At 45.3% G+C, this 20111-nt stretch overlaps 1 long non-coding RNA gene across 1 annotated transcript in view; it reads left to right on the forward strand.

Moving 5' to 3' along the window:
* The window catches only part of LOC143271156 (uncharacterized), a 32506-nt gene extending 13670 nt beyond the window's left edge, over window positions 1-18836 (forward strand). The window contains exons 5-7 of the long non-coding RNA XR_013048366.1: window positions 14490-16624; window positions 16722-16859; window positions 17602-18836. This is a non-coding gene — a long non-coding RNA (uncharacterized LOC143271156). The remainder of the gene's footprint in view (window positions 1-14489; window positions 16625-16721; window positions 16860-17601) is intronic.
* The last annotated feature ends 1275 nt before the right edge of the window (window positions 18837-20111 follow it).

Genomic DNA, 20111 nt, shown 5'->3' on the forward strand with positions numbered 1-20111 from the left:
TTCCTTAGTGGTTATTTGCTGTGAGATGGTCTGTATGTCAAATTGTTCTGATTGGTCAATAAATAAAACACTGATTGGCCAGTGGCCAGGCAGGAAGTAGGTGGCCAGGCAGGAAGTAGGTGGGACAAAGAGAGAGGAGAATTCTGGGAAGTGGAAGACTGAGGCAGAGAGACACTGCCAGCCACTGCCACGACCAGCAGTATGTGAAGATGCCAGTAAGCCACCAGCCACGTGGCAAGGTATAGATTTATGGAAATGGATTAATTTAAGCTATAAGAACAGTTAGCAAGAAGCCTGCCATGGCCATACAGTTTGTAAGCAATATAAGTCTCTGTGTTTACTTGGTTGGGTCTGAGCAGCTGTGGGACTGGCGGGTGACAGAGATTTGTCCTAACTGTGGGCAAGGCAGGAAAACTGTAGCTACAAATGGTGCCCAATGAGTTGGCAAGAGTTTCCACCTAAAACCTGAGAAAAGATTCTAAAACGTAACTAAAAACAGCTTCCTAATTGTCTCTCTCAAATGAGTGGCAGCCTGCCCGTTTGAGCTACTGGCAGGTTCCTAGCGTGCGAGCTCGATCTGCAGTATGGCGGGAATGAGGCCTCTGCAAGTGGCACATTAAGCTGCGTGGTGGATTTAGCCTTTGCTAGTACAAAACAAAAAAAAGTTTCTGGGCTACACGCTTCTTTAATATAAAGCATAGACCCACTATTTCTGAGAATTGATGGCTCCCAAAGCTGGCAGAAAACGTACCACCACCATGTTGGGAAGCTGAAATGGGCAGAGTCAGCAGGCTTAAAAGGCTGCAGTTTAAAGCAATAGGCTCAAGGTAATATAAAAAAAAAAAAGCCATGTAAAGATGGCTACCACACAGAGAATCTGGATTATGTTCTCTTTGATATTTGTAACTGAAGAAAAACATTTGATTGCAAAAGCTGTTGAGTTATGCCAAAATGTATATTTTAAAGGTACCTTGACTTCAAAATTTGGCTATAAGGATATGTTGCTTTGGATAGGAGGCTCTGCTTTTGTTTCTACAGAAAGCCAGAGTCTATGGATTTGTTCTAGATTAAGATACATCAGGTTTGACCAGCCAAGACCACCTGATAGGTCTCCGATGACACCATGGCCCAGATGATCCAACATCCAGAATCATTTCAAGGCAACTGGCTCAGACGATACAGTCTCACAGACTACTCCATGATCTTAAAATTTTCTTTGTGTCCCCATAAGATACAGCGCCCCCCTCCAGCAGGAAGCAGTAAGAGAAGCTACGCCCAAATTCCCAAATATACCAAGCTGGCTTTGGAGATGTGTAAAAGTTAAAACCTTCCTTTTTTAAAAAAAAGAAAAGGGGAAGTGCTGTGAGATGGTCTGTATGTCAAATTGTTCTGATTGGTCAATAAATAAAACACTGATTGGCCAGTGGCCAGGCAGGAAGTAGGTGGGACAAGGAGAGAGGAGAATTCTGGGAAGCAGAAGGCTGAGGCAGAGAGACACTGCAGGAAAACTGTAGCTACAGTTATTAGTCTATTTAAATTGTTTATCTGGTCTTGATTTAACTTTGGTATGTGGTACCTATCCAGAAAATTATCTCTTTCTTTTAGATTTTCCAATTTTGTGGAGTACAGGTTTTTGAAGTATGACCTGATGATTCTCTGGATTTCCTTGTTGTCTATTGTTATGTCTCCCTTTTTATTTCTGATTTTGTTAATTTGAATGCTCTCTCTCTGCCTTTTGGTTAGTTTGACTAAGGGCTTGTTTATTTTGTTGATTTTCTCAAAGAACCAACTCTTTGTTTCATTGATTCTTTGTATTGTTCTCTTTGTTTCTATTTTATTGATTTCAGCCCTCAATTTGATTATTTCCTGGTGTCTATTCTTCCTGGGTGAGTTTGCTTCTTTTTATTCCAGAACTTTCAGGTGTGCTGTTAAATCATTAGTGTGAGATTTCTTCAACTTCTTTATGTGGGCATTTAGTTGTATAAATTTTCCTCTTAGCACTGCTTTCATAGTGTCACATAAGTTTGTGTATGTTGTACATTCCTTTTCATTTAATTCTAGGAAGTCTTTAATTCCTTCCTTCCTTCCTTCCTTCCTTCCTTGACCCAGTGATGATTTAGTTGAGTATTATTCAGTTTCCATGAGATTGTAGTTTTTCTGTAATTTTTATTATTGTTGAAAACTAGCTTTAAGCCATGGTTGTCTCATAGAATACAGGAAGTTATTCAAACTTATTTGTATCTGTTGAGATTTGCTTTGTGACTGAGTATGTGGTCGATTTTAGAGAAGGTTCCATGGGGTGCTGAGAAGAATGTGTATTCTTTTGTGTTAGGGTGGAATATTCTGTAGATATCAATTAAGTCCATTTGAGTCATAACATCAGTTAAGCCCCTTATTTCTCTGTTAAGTTTTGATTTGACAGATCTGCCCATTGGTGAGGGTAGGGTGTTGGAGTCTCCCACTACTAGCGTTTGGGGTTTGATGTGCAGTTTAAGCTCTAGTAATGTTTCTTTTACAAATGTAGGTGCCCTTGTATTTGGGGCATAAATGTTCAGAATTGAGACTTCATCTTGATGGTTTTTTCCTGTGATGAATATGTAATGTCCTTCCCGATCTCTTTTGATTGATTTTAGTTTGAGATCTATTTTGTTAGATATTAGGATAGCTACACCAGCTTGCTTCTTAAGTCCATTTGACTGAAAAGACTTTTCTGAGCCCTTTACTCTGAGGTAGCATCTGTCTTTGAAGTTGAGATGTGTTTCTTATATGCAGCAGAAGGATGGATTCTGTTTTTGTATCCATTCTGTTAGCCTATGTCTTTTTATAGGTGAATCAAGTCCATTGATATTAAGGGATATTAATGAACAGTGATTGTTAATTCCTGTTATTTTTTTGGTGGTAATGTTTTGTGTTTCCCTTCTTTGGTATTTATTGATGTCAGATTATCTATTGCCTGTGTTTTCAATGCCAGAGATTCTCTCTTTCATCTTTTGCATTCTGTTGGCCTCTATCATCTTCTTAAGGTAATTTTTAAGGTCGATTTCTTCTGCTTCTTCTGCATTGGGATGTTCAGGTCTTGCTGATGTAGAACCATTAGGTTCTGGTGGTGCCATACTGGTCTTTATGTTGCTGACTGTATTTTTGCACTGGTGTCTACCCATCTCTTCCTCCACTCTGTGTAAACAGTGTCTGTATCTGAGGGGGCCTTTCTTGGTCCAATTGACACTCTTGGTCCAATGGGAGCTCATAGTCCTCTTAGTCCAATCAGCGTTGGTGGGCTCTGTCTCAGGGAGAAGCTGCAGTCTCGGAGGGAGAGTGGGTGGATGTGGTGATATTGTGTTCCCCAAAATATTGTGCACCCTAATAAACTTATCTGGGGTCAGAGACAGAACAGCCACACTATTAAACATAGAGGATAGGCAGTGGTAGCACATGCCTTTAATCCTATTATTCCTGAGGCAGAAATCCATCTGTTCAAGGATACAGCCAAGCATGGTGACTCACGCCTTTAATCCCAGAAAGCGAGCCTTTAATCCCAGGGAGTGGTGGTAGAAAGCAGAAAGGTATATAAGGCGTGAGGACCAGAAACTAGAAGCTTTTAGCTGTTAAGCTTCAGGCTTTCGAGCAGCACAGTTCAGCTGACAGCCATTTGGATACGAGGACACAGAAGCTTCCAGTCTGAAGAAACAAGACCAGCTAAGAAGTTGGCCAGGTGAGGTTAGCTGTGGCTTGTTCTGTCTCTCCGACCTTCCAGCATTTCACCCCAATAACTAGCCTCAGGTTTGATTTTATTAATAAGAACTTTTTAAGATTCCTGCTACAGGTGGGTTTGCAGGCTGGGGTGGGGATGGTGGTCGTCTGTCCTGCCTGCAGGAAACCTTCCCGCTGGCTTGAGACTAGGTCTGCAATGGGTGGTGGTGTGGAGGTGCGGGGTTGTGCTTCTGGGCCCAAAGCCTAGAGGCTGGGATGATCAGCCAGGAGAACAAAGACTCAGCTCTTAGTCCCATTGGTGCTGGTGGGCCCAAACTAAACCATTTCTATCCTGTCTCAAAAACAGTTATTACAAACCTTAGCCGAGACTGAAGGATTGAGCTCTGAATTTGCACAGATTTAGATTCAAACACTACAGTCTATCACTTACCATCTGAGGGACCTTGAACAAGTTGCTTCATTTCTCTGAGCCTATTTCCCTGTCCATCACCACCTGACCTAGCAGGGTCATGTGGCCGTTTTATGGGCCATTCACTCAGCCTGGCTGTCATGTGACAGCAGTTTCAGAACGCTCACCGTGCGGTTTTCCGTCTCAGCCCCGATCAACCTAATGCCCTTTACTGGAAGAAGGTACCGAGGGGCACCTGACTGGCACAATGTCCTGTGACATCATTACTTCTATTGTATCTAGATTTGGGAGGCCGGTGAGGACGCACACAGGAAGTGATAGCTGAGCAAAGATGAAGAGGCTAGGCAGACTCTGTGCTAACCGCATAGCACAGTATCAATAGATTCTATTATCTTTCACAACAGTCTAATCAGGTGTGAACGATCAGGGCTAATAGGTGAGCAAACTCCCTCAGATCACACAGCTAACACCTGGAGTGCCAGGCCTTGAACCCAAATAAGCTGATTTCAGGCCCAGGTGTCTAATCAGCATGCCGTACTAATTTGACTAAATTGATTTGGTGGCCTAATTTCTGTCCCTGAAAGGGACAGAAAGAGAATGGAAGCTTCTAAGAAGTGGAGGCAGCGTGTGCCAAAGCCAAGTTCAGGGAACACACATCTGTGGATGGAGCAAGGATTGGGAATGGCAGAATCATGATCAGGACCAGGTTGAGGAGTCCTTGGAGAGCCTCATAGGGACTGATATGAAACCGGACTTTGTGCTGAGGGCCATGGAAGTAGCCCCTGAGGGATTCAAAGCATAGGCCTGGACAGGATATACTAAAGCTCTATTTCTGGTTTCTGGGTATTGGGTTAGAGATATCCCCAGGCAAGTTTAGAGGAGCAGATGTATACACACACATATATAGTGATCATTGCAACTGACCACCACAGTGGCCACCACGGTGACCATTATGGCTGACCCTCACAGTGGGCAGTACAAATGACCCCTACGGTGAATGCTACAACTGACCGACCACCCCAATGATCACTATGGCTGACCATCACCATGGACACCACAATGGCCACTATGACTGACATCACATTGAACACTAAAACTTTTCACCACAGTGACCACTGTAGCTGAGCACCACAGTGGACACTGTAACTGGCCACCACAGTGACAGAGACAGGGTCTCTCTATGTAGTCCTGGCTGCCCTGGAACTCATTATGTAGACCAGGCTGGCCTTGAATTTATAGAGATCCTCCTGCCTCTGCCTCCTGAGTGCTGGGATTAAAGGCGTGCACCACCACATCCTGCTGGAATATTTTATTTTACTTTCCAAACTACCTTATTAGGCCACCAAATCAATTTAGTCAAATTAGTACGGCATGCTGATTAGACACCTGGGCCTGAAATCAGCTTATTTGGGTTCAAGGCCTGGCACTCCAGGTGTTAGCTGTGTGATCTGAGGGAGTTTGCTCACCTATTAGCCCTGATCGTTCACACCTGATAAGACTGTTGTGAAAGATAATAGAACCCACTGATACCGTGCTATGCGCTTAGCACAGAGTCTGCCTAGCACATGGTGAATGAGCCGGTTACCCCCCTTCCACTCACTGTGCTACCACGCTGCAGGTGAACCCAGGAAGCCACAGGGCAGGGCAAGACTTGACTTGAAACTTGAAACCATCTGAAAACTCCATCTCCTCTGAAATGGGTTCTTGGTAAGTCTCGAAATCATTCTACTACTTGCCAATATGTCCCTTACCTCAGCTTCACCTTGAGAATTAAAGCGTGCATCCACAAATCCCAACTTTCATAAAACTGTTTCTGAAATGATATTTAGAGAAGTTCAGCTTTCCCCCGTGTGTGTGTGTGTGTGTGTGTGTGTGTGTGTGTGTGTGTGTGTGTGTATACTTCAGATGTATGAGTATTCACGTAGGGAGAGGATGCATGCGTCACAGCTCATGTGGGAATCACAGGACATCAGATGTTGGTCCTTGCTTCCCACCTCATTTCTGAGGCCATAGCTCTTACTGTTCACCACTGTGAACACCAGGCTACCTGGCCCCTGAGCTTCCCGGAGTTCTCCTGTCAGCCCTGCCTCTCATGAAGGTGTGCTGGAATTACAAACATGTGCTACCACATTGGGCTTTATGTGGGTTCTGCGGATCTGAACTCCAGTGCTCATGCCTTTGCAGAGCTCGATCCTCATCTCCCCAGCCTGAGAAGTTTGTGTTTTGAAGCTTCCTACAAAATTACTAAAATAATACTCAGCTTATTCCTGCTAAGATACTGCACGTGGGAGGCCTTGGGCTAAGGTGCCCTGGTGGGTGAGAGAGACACGCCATGCAGACACGGTGGCGTGGAGCGGTGAAGTCACTCCTACCTTACAGACATCCACGTGGGAAGTTTTATTGGGGGGAGGGGAGAGAGAATAGAAGGATGGAGAGGGGGGGGAGAGAGAGAGAGAGAGAGAGAGAGAGAGAGAGAGAGAGAGAGAGAGAGAGAGAGAGAGAGAATGGAGAGGAAGGAAAGCGGAGGTGAGCACACCCTCGTGGAGAAGAGAGAGGGGAGGGGAAGAAGAAGGAGGGGGAGGTTTCCTCTTAAAGGACGCAGGGAGGGTCCCCCCGGGGCGGGCCAGAATGCCAACAGTTCCCTGTGTCCCTTCTGCCTGCCTTGGTCTCCTCTCACGTGAATCTTCAGGAAAATGGGGCCTTGAGCAGGGTCTCAGCTACTTTGAAGCTCTCTACCACCCTGGTCCTTACCTTCCTGGCCTCTAGCTCTCCGCTGGCTTCCCTGGGCTCTGCTCTCAACTAGGTGATGAATTCTTAGTGAGAATGATGGAGTCCCAAAGGCGGTGAAAATACTTAACATTACAAAAACATGGTTTTTGGTCCTCCCAAAGGCCACTGCCCGTAAGCAAATATAGACCTCTCTGTGGTATTAAAATATGCCTGGGGGTGGGGTGAGTGGGAAGGAAATGTCTAAAGAGGCTGATAACCATCTCTCTAGCCTAAGGACAGAATGCAAGTCTTGGCTTAGAAGTTGCTCTATCAGGATATCGCTCTCTGAGACCTGGACTGCCACGCTGATGGCTAAGTCTCTCTGTGGTGTGCTTGACTCTGAGAGTGCTGGTGACTAGTTCAGACACTTCAGGACACTAGAAGCTTGACTCTGAGAGTGCTGGTGACTAGTTCAGACACTTCAGGACACTAGAAGCTTGACTCTGAGAGTGCTGGTGACTAGTTCAGACACTTCAGGACACTAGAAGGGACTGTCCTGATAGCTCCTGCAGTCTAACGGAAAGATAAGAACCGGGCAGTCAGAGAAATTGGCTTCAGGCACTAGCTCTGCCTCTGATGCACTTTGTGACCTTGGGCACTTCCTCTCTGGCAAAACAAATAATCCCTAAGGAGATAGCATGTATAAAGAGTCTTACTCAATTGTTGATAGCAATTATTTTTATATTTTCTAGTGAAATTTCACAGTGCCCACTTGGTCCTTGAAACTGTTTGTTTAGTGGTGTGTGTACGTGTGCGTGTACCTGTGTGTGTACTCTCGATGGGGCCATGTCTCGGTTGATAAAGTCCTTTCATGCAAGCAGGAGAACATGGGTTCAGATTCCCAGCAACCATGTAAAAAGCCAGGCACACAGGTGCCTGTGTGGTTTGAAAGAAAATGGCCCCCAAAGGGAGTGGCATTATTAGAAGGTGTGGCCTTGTTGGAAGAGGAATCGTGTCACTGTGGAGACAGGCTTTGAGGTCTCTTATATGGTCAAGCCACACGCAGACAACTTCCTGTTGCTTGCAAGTCAAGATGTAGGGCACTCGGCTACTTCTCCAGCACCATGTCTGCCTGCATGCCACCATGCCACATCGTGATAATAATGGACTAAACCTCAGAACTGTAAACCAGCACCAATTAAATGTTTTTACTTTGTAAGAGTTACTGTGGTCATGGTATCTCTTCACAGCAACAGAGACCCTAACTAAGACAGTACCTTTAATGCAAGCACTGAGGTAATACACAGGTGGATCCCCTGGCTTGCTGGCTAGCTAGTCTAGCCCGTCAGTAAGCTCCAGGTCAATGAGAGACCCCTGGAGCTGGAGTTACAGACATTGATGCTAGGAATCAAACTTGAGTTCTCTATAAGAGCAGTGTGTACTTTTTTTTTTTTTTTGGCTCATAGCCCAAACTGTTCTTTTCAAAAGTCTAATTTAGTTGCTGGAGAGATGGCTCAGCAGTTGAGATGCCTGTTCCTGAAGAGGACCTGAGCTCGATTCTAAGCACCCACATCCCAGCCACCTACAACCCCAGCTCCATGGAAAATTCCATCTCTGGCTTCGCAGGCATGTGCATTCCCCCTCCTTTCTTCCCCTTCCCTCCCTCTTCTCCACGAGGGTGTGCACCTCTGCTTTCCTTCCTTTCATTCTCTCTCTCTCTCTCTCTCTCTCTCTCTCTCTCTCTCTCTCTCTCTCTCTCCCCCCCCCCTCCATCCTTCTATTCTCTTTTCCCTCCCCCAATAAAACTTTCCACATGGATGCGTGTCTGTGATTGGATCAACCCACAATGTATGCATGGAGCATCACATAGTATCCCATGTATGCAAACAATATTGTTTGTTAATCAAAAATCAATTAGTCGGGGGAGAGAAGTGAGAAGTGGCTAAGTAGTAAAGGACACTTGTCATGCTTCCAGATGACCTTCATTTGGTTCCTGGCTCCCATGGGCTCTAAGGGATCCAGCACCTTTGTCTGGGGCCCTCTCTGTGGCACCCAAACATGTGGTATACATTCACTCATGCAGATACACACACACATATAAATAAGAGTAAATCTCCTAAAACATGAATACATAGGGGAAATGGAGAGATGGCTCAGTGGTTAAGAGCACTGGCTGCTCTTCCAGAGGCCCTGAGTTCAGTTCCCAGCACCCACAAAATTCTCTTCAACTGTAGTCCTGTAGGATCCACTGCCCTCCTCTGGTGTGCAGGTGTACCTGCAGACAAAACACCTGTATCCATAACAAAAAATTAAAATGTCTGTCAGATTTTGTGTTGGTGCTACCACCTACACAGTATCATTTGAGCGCATACTTGTAGTGACCTGTCTTAGTGTTTCTATTGCTGGTGAAGAGACACCATGACCATGACAACTTTTATACAGGAAAAACATTCAACTGGGGTGACTTACATTTTCAGAGATTCAGTCCATTATCATCATCACAGGGAGCATGGTGGCATGCAGGCAGACATGGTACTGGCTGCATCTTGATATGCAGGCAACAGGAAGTAGTCTGTCTCACTGGGAATAGCTTGAGCACAGGAGACCTCAAAGCCCACCCCCACAGTGACACACTTCCTCCAACAAGGCCACACCCCCTAATAGTGCCACTCCTTTTGGGGGCCATTTTCTTTCAAACCACCACATTCCACTCCTTGGCCTCCAAATGTTTGAAGCTATATCATAATGCAAAAATGCTTTCAGTCCAACTACAGAAGTCCCCATGGTCTATAGCAACAGTTTCAACAATGTTTAAAAGTCCAAAGTTCAATGTCTCTTCTGAGATTTATACAGTCTCTTAACCATAATGCCCTCTAAAATCAAAATAAAAAAAAAACAAATCACATTCTTACAACATATAATGGCACAGGATATACATTACCTTTCCAAAATGTAGGAAAGGGAGTGTTGTGCCCAGATCGTGACCCCCAGAGAGACCACCAAAGATGAGCATGCCGGAATGCAAAAGCAAGGTTTAATTATGCATATACAAGCCTAGGCAGGGACTTCGTCCAATACATCCAACACAGTGGAGGATGGAGGAAGTGCCCACCTATCTGCAATCTCAGCTTTTAAAGGGAAAATCCACAAGGTTACATCATTTAGTGGTGCTAGTACGGGTTCAATTCTGATTGGCTTGCTTCTAGGGACTTCTAGAAATTACTTCTAAGGGAGTGGTTGCCCACCACCATTTCTCATTGGCTGCCCTCAGGTGGGAGCATTTCTGTGGTTAGTTACCCTGGAAACCAGGGAGAGGACACTCCATAGTCTGTCAGGCATTACCTCCTTGTGACTATCTTGTGACTCTGTACTTTTACACTTCCTGGTTTCTGGAATCTGAACTGGCTGGTTTCAGTAACTAATGGCCTATTCCTAAAAGGAGAAATCTTAGGCCTTAGTTTTTGGGTGAAAGCATTTTGGTCTTATTTCTAAGATGGCTCATTTTGGTCTCACAGGAGCATAGTGAGGAAATATTGGACCAAAGCAAGACCGAGAACCAGCTGGGCAAACTCCAAACTCTATATCTCTGTGTCTGATGTCAAAATGCTCTTCAGATCTCCAACTCCTTTCAGCTCTATTGACTGCAACACACTTCTTTCTCTTGGGCTGGTTCCCCTCCCTGTTAGCAGCTCTCCTCAGCAGGTATCCCACAGTTCTGGCATCTCCAACATCTTCGGGTCTCCAAGGCAATCCAGGTTTCAACTTCATGGCTTCACACAATGGCCTCTCTTGGCCTCCATTCAGGGACACCCCTGACACATGCCTGGTTTCAGCAGCTTTCCTTAGTCTCAGGGGCAAATTCCATAGCCCCTTTCCTCTATCCTTAACTCCAGAACCATGTGACCAAAGCTGCCAAGTTCTGCTGCTTGCTGGAGCTGGAACATGGCCCCTCATTCAGTTACATTTTTACCAACTTTCTGTTTTTGATTGTTTCCTATATGGCCTAAGCTTGGCTATTCTGGAACTTGCTCTGTGGACCAGGCTAGCCTCAAACTCAGAGGTATGCTAGCCTCTGCCTCCTGAATGCTGGGATTAAAGGCATGTAACACCACACCCAGCTCTAAACTATTCTTTAGTTCCTTTTCACAAGTTGGAAATTTGTCTGGGTGGGATCTTGCCCTGAGGTCACCACCTCCTTTATTCTATTTTTTAATCTGTTTATCTCATTGAACACAGGATTTAGCTCCATTCCACTTCCTGTGCCCCTTTTCTCAGTCTGTACGTTTTGTATTTTATTTGCTCAGCTTGTTCCTTTTCATTGTACATCTTCATCAGTAACCACATGACAGAATGTATAGTAGGCTGTTCTGAGATTTCCTCTGCCAATGGAATTAATCCAAAACTTTTCTCTTTAGCTTCAGACAGACTGTATGGACAACGGCAAGAAAAAAAAATCAGCCACATTCTTCATCAAATATTATGAGAACAATTTCTAGGCAACATACTAGAATTCTTCTCTGAAACCTTTAGAGCCAGCCCCTCCCAGTTCAAATCATTCTCAACACCGTTATCTTCCATGCTTCTACTAAGATGGCCCATTAAGCAGTGCTTAAAGCATTCCATGGCTTTCCTAACCCAAAGTACCAATGTCCAAATTCCTCCAAACAAAAACCTGCTCAGTCCTATCACAGCAGTACTGCAGTCCGGTACCAACTTCTATCTCAGTTAGGGTTTCTGTTGCTGTGAAGAGACACCATTTTCACGGCAGCTCTTATAAAGAAAAACATTCATTTAGGGTGACTTATATTTTCAGAGGTTCAGTCCATTATTATCATCACAGGGAGCATGGTGGCATGCAGGCAGACATGGTACTGGCTACATCTTGATATGCAGGCAACAGGAAGTGGACTGTCTCAATGGGAGTAGCTTGAGCAAAGGAGACCTCAAAGCCCACCTCCACAGTGACACACTTCCTCCAACAAGGCCACACTAACTCCAACAAAGCCACACCTCCTAATAATGCCACTCCCTCTGGGGGCCTTGAAATAAAGGCATTTTCTTGAAGGCATTTATTCCCCACCACCGTCATCAATAATTATACAGACACATTTTTGTTGTTGTTATTCTTTTGTTTTTTCAGACAGGATTCCACTATGTAGTCCTGGCTGGCCTGGAAATTGCTATGTAGATTAGGCTGGCTTTGAACTCACAGAGCTTCACCTGACTCTGCTTCCCAAGTGCTGGGATTGTGATTTCTCTTTTAGTTTTGTTTGTCTCTCTCTGTAGCCCTGGCTAGCCTAGAACTCACTGTGTAGACTAGGCTGGCTTTGAATTTCTCTTTTTGTAAATATATACATTTATTTATGTATGTGGGTGGGTGTTTTGCCTGCATGTATGCCTGTGTACTACCTATGTGTCTGGTGCCCTGGGTGGCCAGAGGAGGTCATTGGATCTTCTGGAATTGAGGTTACAGATGGTTGTGAGCCACCACATAGGTGCTGGAAATGTAATATCTGGAAAAGTAGCCAGTGCTCTTAATCACTGAGCCATCTCTCCAGGTTCCTCTATTTCTTTTTCAAGGCAGGGTTTCTCTGTGTAGGTATGGCTGTCCTGGAACTCTCTCTATAGACCAGGCTGGCTTTGATCAAGGGATCCATTTGCCTCTGCGTCCATGCAGGGATTAAAGGTGCACGTCATCATGCCCAGCTCCTGTCTTAATTTGTAATACATACTTGTTTTGGGTGAATTGCGTGTGATAGGTGCTGAGGAGACAAGTGAAGTCTTTCAGGAAAGCAGAATCATTATACTCTTTGAGGTGGAAAGACCTACCTTTAATCTGGACCACACCTGCTGCTGGCCGCCTAGATAAAGAACACGGAAGGAGGAAGTGTATTCTCCCTTTGCTTGCTCTCTCCTTGCTCGAAAGTCCATTTTTATAGTCTTAGAGCCTACTTCTTTGGGATTCTGGCATAAACTGAAGATCATCTGAAACATCTGGCCTCATGGTTGGAGCAACTACTGGATTCTTGGACCTTTCATAGGTAGACAGCTGTTGTTGGATGAGCTGGACCACAGCCTGAGGCCTGTAAGCCACTCTAATAAATCCTCTTTTCATACATACATATATATGGAGAGAGAGAGGGGAGAGAGAGAGAGAGAGAGAGAGAGAGAGAGAGAGAGAGAGAGAGAGAGAGAGAGATTCATTCTATAAGTTCTGTTCCTCTAGAGAACCCTGACTATAACAAACTGGGATCCTCGGAGTGGTAAGGAAAGCCAATAAAATTGGACTTCACCTGATTTCTTAGCCACTTTTCTGTTGCTGTGATAAAACACCATGACCAAGGCAACTTAGAGAAGAGAGAGTTTATTTTGGCTTATAGTTGAGTGGGTTTGAGTCCATACCAGTGGGGCTGGCATGGCAGAGACCTGCAGTCGTGACGCCAGGAGCAGGAAGCTAAGAGCTCACATCTTCAAACTGCTGCATGAAACTCTAAGAGCAAAACACAAGCATTTGCTTATTTGCATTTTTGCTCTCAAAGCCTAGCCCAGTGAGCCTCCTCTGGTAAGGCTGCCCTATCTAACTCTCCCCAAAGAGTGCCACCAACTGGGGACCAAGTGTTCAAATGCAGGAGGACCATGTCACATTCAAACCACCACATCTGAGTGCCATCTGGGCCTGGGGTGAGCCCCGGGATCTCACAGTTGCAGACAGCTGTGCCGACCCAATGTTCTCTCCCTTACGTTTTGCTCTAGCAGCTTGACTGTCTGGTGACTCATTTGGCTAACACAGAGCTATCTTCTTTAGTCAGGCAGCAGGGGGGAGCCATCAGCCTCCTCATAATGTCATTGTGCAGCCCGAGAAACCCCACAAAGAGCATTCACACCTATGACCTCTCTTGGCCATGACAGCAATTCTGAAAGGGATAGATGTCATTATTTCCATGCCAAAAGACGAGGAAAATGTCATTCTTGTCATTACGAATAGTGCAGGAATGACCTGCTGTTCAGAAAGGCTCATATTAGTGGAGTCCATCCTGTCATAAGTATTGTCCCGCAGAGACATACAGGGAGTGAATGATGGTCCTGCCCCTCCCCAGCCTCCCCGCCTCCCATCATGATATTTATGAAAGCTCTTCCAGCCCTTTGTCTTCTTGGAAGGATGGCCGTGGCCTTTTGTTGATGGAGGAAACACTGAAGGTCTTTGTTAGAAACAATGGCTGTTTGTTTTAGGAAACATGTTTGTTATCTCAAAGGTGCACCTGGGACTGTCCCTGTATGGGAGAGTCTCTGAGCCATGACCTAGGCTGGATCTGGTCACCAGGAGCTGGGGAGGAGTCTAGAGACCTCAGCCTTTCATGACTCCTGTCTACTCATCAATCAATGTGGGTTGATTGACCCTTGTCACTGCTGGCTGTTGAGAAGTGTGCCTGCCTCGCCTCACTCGGTTGCTTTGTGTATTCGTTTGTTTTTCCTTATTTAGTTACCTATTTTTTCAAGGAGAGCACACAGGTATCGAGGGCTAAATTGTAGGGTTGGTTCTCTCCTACTAGCATGGAGGAGAGGGTGTGTGTGTCTGGGACCCGAAAGGTTTTCAGGCTTGGCAACAGTCACCTTTTCTTGAGGAATCGTCTTGCCTGCTCATCGCTCTGTTTTCTTCCAGTGGGTTCCAAGGTTCCGGGAGAATCTTGCATCATCGGGAGAGGATGAAGTAAGCTTGGAGATTAGGGAAAACTTGTGGGCTTTCTGACTGAAGATTTCTAAGACTGACAAGAAAGAAGACGGACTGTATTTAAATCAGTCACCCGGAGCAACAGATTGGATGTAGAAGCCGCAATGAAAATCCAGTCACCTTCTATTTAGTCAGACATGAAGAAGACTCATAAACCTGTAACATGGTGCCACATTCCTCAGTAAAAATGTTAATTTGTTGTAGAATTCTCTTAGAGAAGGAGATTGCTTCCCTTTTTCGAGCTACTCCATTTTGCCCTGAGTTATTTGTCCAGAGCGGCAGCTTCCCTGGGTTTCTCTATTTTGAGCATCCTGAGGCAGAATGGCCCTGCGTTTGCTTACTCAGATGTACAGCTTCCAACTGCCCAGCGTCACCTTACCTGACAGAGGCAGAAAGACTTATTTGTGCGGACAAAACATTAAGGGTATTTTAGAATTGAATCTGGAACAAATAGACACAGGGACTCACAGGGACTCACAGGGACTCACAGGGACTCACAGGGACTCACAGGGACTCACAGGGACTCACAGGGACTCACAGGGACTCACAAGTCCACGTCCGAGAACAGCAGGCATGGCGAGCGGCCGTTGCGGTCCCCTCGTCAGGACACACAGAAGGGAGGAAACGCCGGTCCACAGCATGTCCCGCTCATGTCACAGACTAGCTGGTAGAGTCACCACAGCCTACATATTCGTGTACCTTAGGCTGGCCTCAAATTTGCTACATAGTTAAGAATGACCTTGTACTTCAGATCATCCTGACTCCAATTCCTGAGTGCTGGGATTATAGACACATACCACCACAGAGATTTTGTATGGTTCTGGGGGTCAAAGCCAGGGCTCCCGGCATGGCAGCAAGCATTCTACCAACTGAGCTACACTGCCAGGTCTTATAGCTTTTCAAGATAAAAATGTTACTTGTGCTGACATGTGTTGGATTTATAATCACCATTTTTGAATGGCTTAATTAGTAAATTAATTTAATTGATGTATTTTCTTCAGTTTTATTTTTTATCTTATTGTATTTTTTATTTTGTGAAGATGCTTTGCCTGCATGAGTGTCTGGGCTCCCTGTGGGTGCCTGGTGCCCCAGGAGGTTAGAAGAGGGTGTTGGAGGCCTGAAATTAGAGTTACAAATGGTTGTGAGCCACCATGCAGAGGCTGGGAGCTGAACCCAGGTCCTCTGGGAGAGCAGCCAGTGCTCTTAACCACTGAGCCATCTTTCCAGCCTCCTGTTTTCCTCAGTTTTAATTTCTAGTGACATATGATGTAATGCAGATAAACAAAAATTTTATCGTTTCAAAAGGCCCCTGAAAACGAAACAGTTGTGAGCCAGTGGTAGAGAGCTGCTCAAGTGAGATTATCTCACAGCAAAGAGGAAAGTAACCAATAAGGATGAGCTGGGTAAACATTGGCTGAGTCTGGGCTAGGTTTCCAAATACCTTAGAAACAATTCAAAGATGCTCAAGACCACTCCCATAGGGTATTTAAATGCCCCCCACCCCCCAAAAACAGACACATGATTTTTCGGTCTCTCCTCCCTGTCTCCTCTCTGGGGGGCCTGAGAATCACCAGGGAATACTTTACCCATTAAACCAGGGTTTTTTCTAGTTCGGTCTGATTTGGATTGCTGTGTCGGCGGAGAGGCTTATTGGGGTGCAGAAACTTTTCACTATTAACCATCACACATTTAAACACGTATGAGATTTTACTATGTGCAAGTGAGAAAGGGCTTTGAACATACGAGGCAAATTCTCTATCTCCAGGACAAGGGAAGCTGACATGCAAAGATCATGGGCATGAAACATGACAAGGGCCTCCGTGCAGGGATACTCTGGGACCAGGGAGCCCCAGGAACTCATGTAGATCATAGAGGCAGATATCCCCAAGCCTGAGGAGGCCCAAGAGGAGTTGGTAGGGATGCCCAAAGCTAGTGCCATTGGCTTGCTTGTTTTAATCATTTGGCTCTTATCCGGGACTTCGGCTGGGTTGGAGGATGTCCTGCCAGCTAAGACCTCGGGCTATGACTGTTTGAGAACTTTACTGCCTCAAAGGACAAATAAAAAGGTAAAATGTTTAACAATAATCCCATTTTGTTATGAAATAACAAAAATAAAACTGGGAATATTATTATTAAATGTTTACCTAGTGTTTTCTGTACTAGGTAAAAAGTCAGATCACGGCCAAGTTCCTCTCTGTCACCATGAAAAGTCTGGTGCACACTGTGTAGCTATCTCCAGATGCTCACACATCTGTGTGAGTTTAGACAAGAGCCTTGGCTTCTGTCCGAGGGATGTGTGAGGTGAGTGCTTTCTGGGTGCACCTCAGTGGTAGGGTCCTTCCTGCCTGCTGCTGGGCTGCTGGGAATAGTCATCCTGAGAGAAACTGCTGGCCTTTGTGAGAAGTAAATCTCCTTCAGAATAACAGCAAGAGCAGCTCTTGGCAAGGCTGGACCAGGAACTGCTTCTTGTTGGATATTTGTAAGCCCTGGCTTGACTCTCCCAACACCACCCCCATATCTCCCCCTCTCTTTCCCTCCCTCCCTCTCTCCCTCTCCCTCCCTCCCTCTCCCTCTCCCCCTCCCTCCCCCTCTCTCCCTCCCTCTCTTTCTCTCTCCCTCCTCCTCTCCCTCCCTCCCTCCCTCCCTCCCTCCCCCTCTCTCCCTCCCTCTCTTTCTCTCCCTCCCCCTCCCCCTCTCTCTCTCCCTCTCTTTCTCTCTCCCCCTCCCCCTCCCGCCCCCTCTCTCCTGTCCTCATATTTGGTCTCTTCTTTACTCTCTGGTGCTCTGTGTCACCTGTGTCCCGCTTCTTCACAGGGGCAGAGGGGTTTTTTTGAGGCTTCAGTCTTCTGGAACTCCAAGGAAAGACATTTCCACCTTGGGTTCTTATCCTTTCCTCCCCTTTTTATTGTTTGAGAATTTCACACATGCATGTATTATATTTTGATCAAATTCACCACTATTTCCTCCCTTCCAGCCCTCCCTGTCTCCCCAACAACTTTCTCTCCCAATTTCATACGCTTTCTCTCTCTATCTTTTTTTTAAGCTCACTGAGTCCGTTTATTGCTACTTGCATGTGCTCGGGTGAAGAACAATCCACTGGACCAGGGGAGCCTCTTCAGGGCGTCAGTTCTGAGGACTATTGATTGCCCATCTCCTAGCAGCTGTCATCTCCAGTAACTCCTTCGCTCAGGGCCAGACTTCACGAGAACATCTCTCAGCCAGGCTAGGATTTGGACTGGCTTGATCTTGTGTGGGATTTGTGGATGCAGTCACAGGTACTGTTAGTTCCCGTGTGCAAAGGCCTGTCATGCCCAGCAAACACTGTTTCCGTGCAGACATCCCCCATCTGTGGTTTTTACAGCCTTTCTTGCCTTCTTCCCCAGTGATCCCCGAGCCTTGGGCGTAGGGATGAATGTCCCATTTAGCGTTAAGCACTTCTTCCATGCACATGGACCAGTCATGGGTTCCACTTTGGGGTCTTGAAGCCCAGTGGAAGCTGGGAGATGTGTTTCAGGAGGTTCACGTCTTCCCAAGTGACAATGATATCGCTTCTGTTTATATCATTTAAATTTTCTAAAAATATTTAAATATTTAAAAAGCAGGTACTTAATTATCAACAACTATTTAATTGATAAGTAATAAATAATTGAATAAGCAAATAATAATTAAGTAAATAAGTATAAAATATTTTTAAAAACTAAATAAAAAACTTTCAGATCAATCCACATATTAATTACCAAGATGTGCTTTCCCTTAAAATGGATCCATTCAAGGGCTTCCTGTCTTGTACTGAGTGAGCAAGCCCATCAGTAAGGAAGATGATATATTTCCCTGGGGTGACCAAAGCTGACTCCAGGTCTTCCAAGACTGCCTTTGTTTTCCAATCTTCATGAACCAGTCAGTTGTTAGGTTCCCATAACAGACCCAGTAACTCCAGAAAGAGCCAGTTCTTGGCAAGAGGGGAACACATGGTTTGGTCATGTGTTATTGTCCTTGATTGCCACCGAATATTAATGACCCATGTGACTTGGGCTGTCCAAATACAGGTGAAGCCTGGGGCTTCTGCATAGCGCAGTCACGGACTGACAATGCTTCTAGCTTGGGCACCTCTGCCTCATCATTTGCTAGGCTGTCATTTGCATGACATGGTGGAACCTAATTGGCGTGACCCCTTTTTTTCTTTTCTTGAAGATTTACCTGTTTTCCTAAGGTTTTGATTGAACTTCCTAACTTGGATGGATGATTTTGTTTTGGTCTCCTTTTTTGTTTGTTTGTTTTTTGTTTTTTTGTTTTGTTTTGTTTTTTCTCTCGAGACAGGGTTTCTCTGTGTAGCTTTGTGCCTTTCCTGGAACTCACTCTGTAGCCCAGGCTGGCCTCAAACTCATAAAGATCCACCTGCCTCTGCCTCCCGAGTGCTGGGATTAGAGGCGTGCGCCACCACCGCCCAGCTGTAACCCTTTTTATACATGGATTCCCAACTCTTCTGGCTCCACAAAGAACATGTCCTTGATTATCTTTAGCATAAAAAAATCATCTTTTGCCTTCTCATTTTCCAGTGCTTTTGGCCCAGCTAGCAACAGGAAGTAAAAAACCTTCGGATTTGGATTCTGTACACTGCGGCTTTAGTTTTTTCAAAATGATCAATCTTCTGGAAATTATTTCAAAGAAACTGTAAGCAACAGCAACACATTTCAAAGAAAGTGTAAGAGCAGATATGGGTCTTCCTCTGTACCCTTCTACGGGGGCATGTGGACAGCCATCGGCCAGGGAAAGCCCTGTGCTCAGGCAGGACTTGCCTGCCAGCCTACATCTAGTGTCTTAAGCAGTTCTCGCTCCTCCTTGAAGTCCATAGCTATGAAAAAAGGTCTTAGACATCTCTCGTGACATTGACTTAAGGAAGTCATGCTACATTTTAGAGTCTTTGAATAGCACAAAGCAATGCTGTTTGGGGAGAAATGCTTTTCTACGTGATTGTGAAGAAGACTATCCAGTTTCCATGGGTGTTTAGACGACCAGAGTTGACTGATTTCTTAATACATCCCACTAAGAACTGGCCAACCATCTGCTAAGTCTGTACCAAATTTGTAAACATCCATTGCTGTGTTCTTTCTTGTTTATGCACCCAGACATTCCTGCAGCTATCACAAGTGTACCCTGTGCCTTGCTGCCTAGTCCTATCTCCAGTCTTCTAGGTATCTGGTTTCAGTACTTCACTCCCTGAGCTGGTCTGTTACGTTGACTCAGCATCCACAAGTTTGGTTGGGTCTGCTCTTCTTGCTAATGCCAAGATCTTGGGCTACTAGAACCTTTAGGGAGATTGCTAACTAGTTCTGGGAATGGCCCAAAGACATTAACCAGAGTTTGTTGGTGGGAGAGCCATAAGACAGGATAGAAAGGAGAATTGAAAGTCAGATGTGATGGCACACTGTATCCCAATACTCATGAGAACAAGGAAGGATGATCTCTATTTAGAGGCCAGCCTGGGCTACATAGCAGAACCTTGTCTCAAACAAATGAACAAACGAACCAACAAAAGAACACTCCTGTAGAACC

This window comes from Peromyscus maniculatus, chromosome 1, assembly GCF_049852395.1.
Source record: "Peromyscus maniculatus bairdii isolate BWxNUB_F1_BW_parent chromosome 1, HU_Pman_BW_mat_3.1, whole genome shotgun sequence".
Lineage (NCBI taxonomy): Eukaryota > Metazoa > Chordata > Mammalia > Rodentia > Cricetidae > Peromyscus > Peromyscus maniculatus.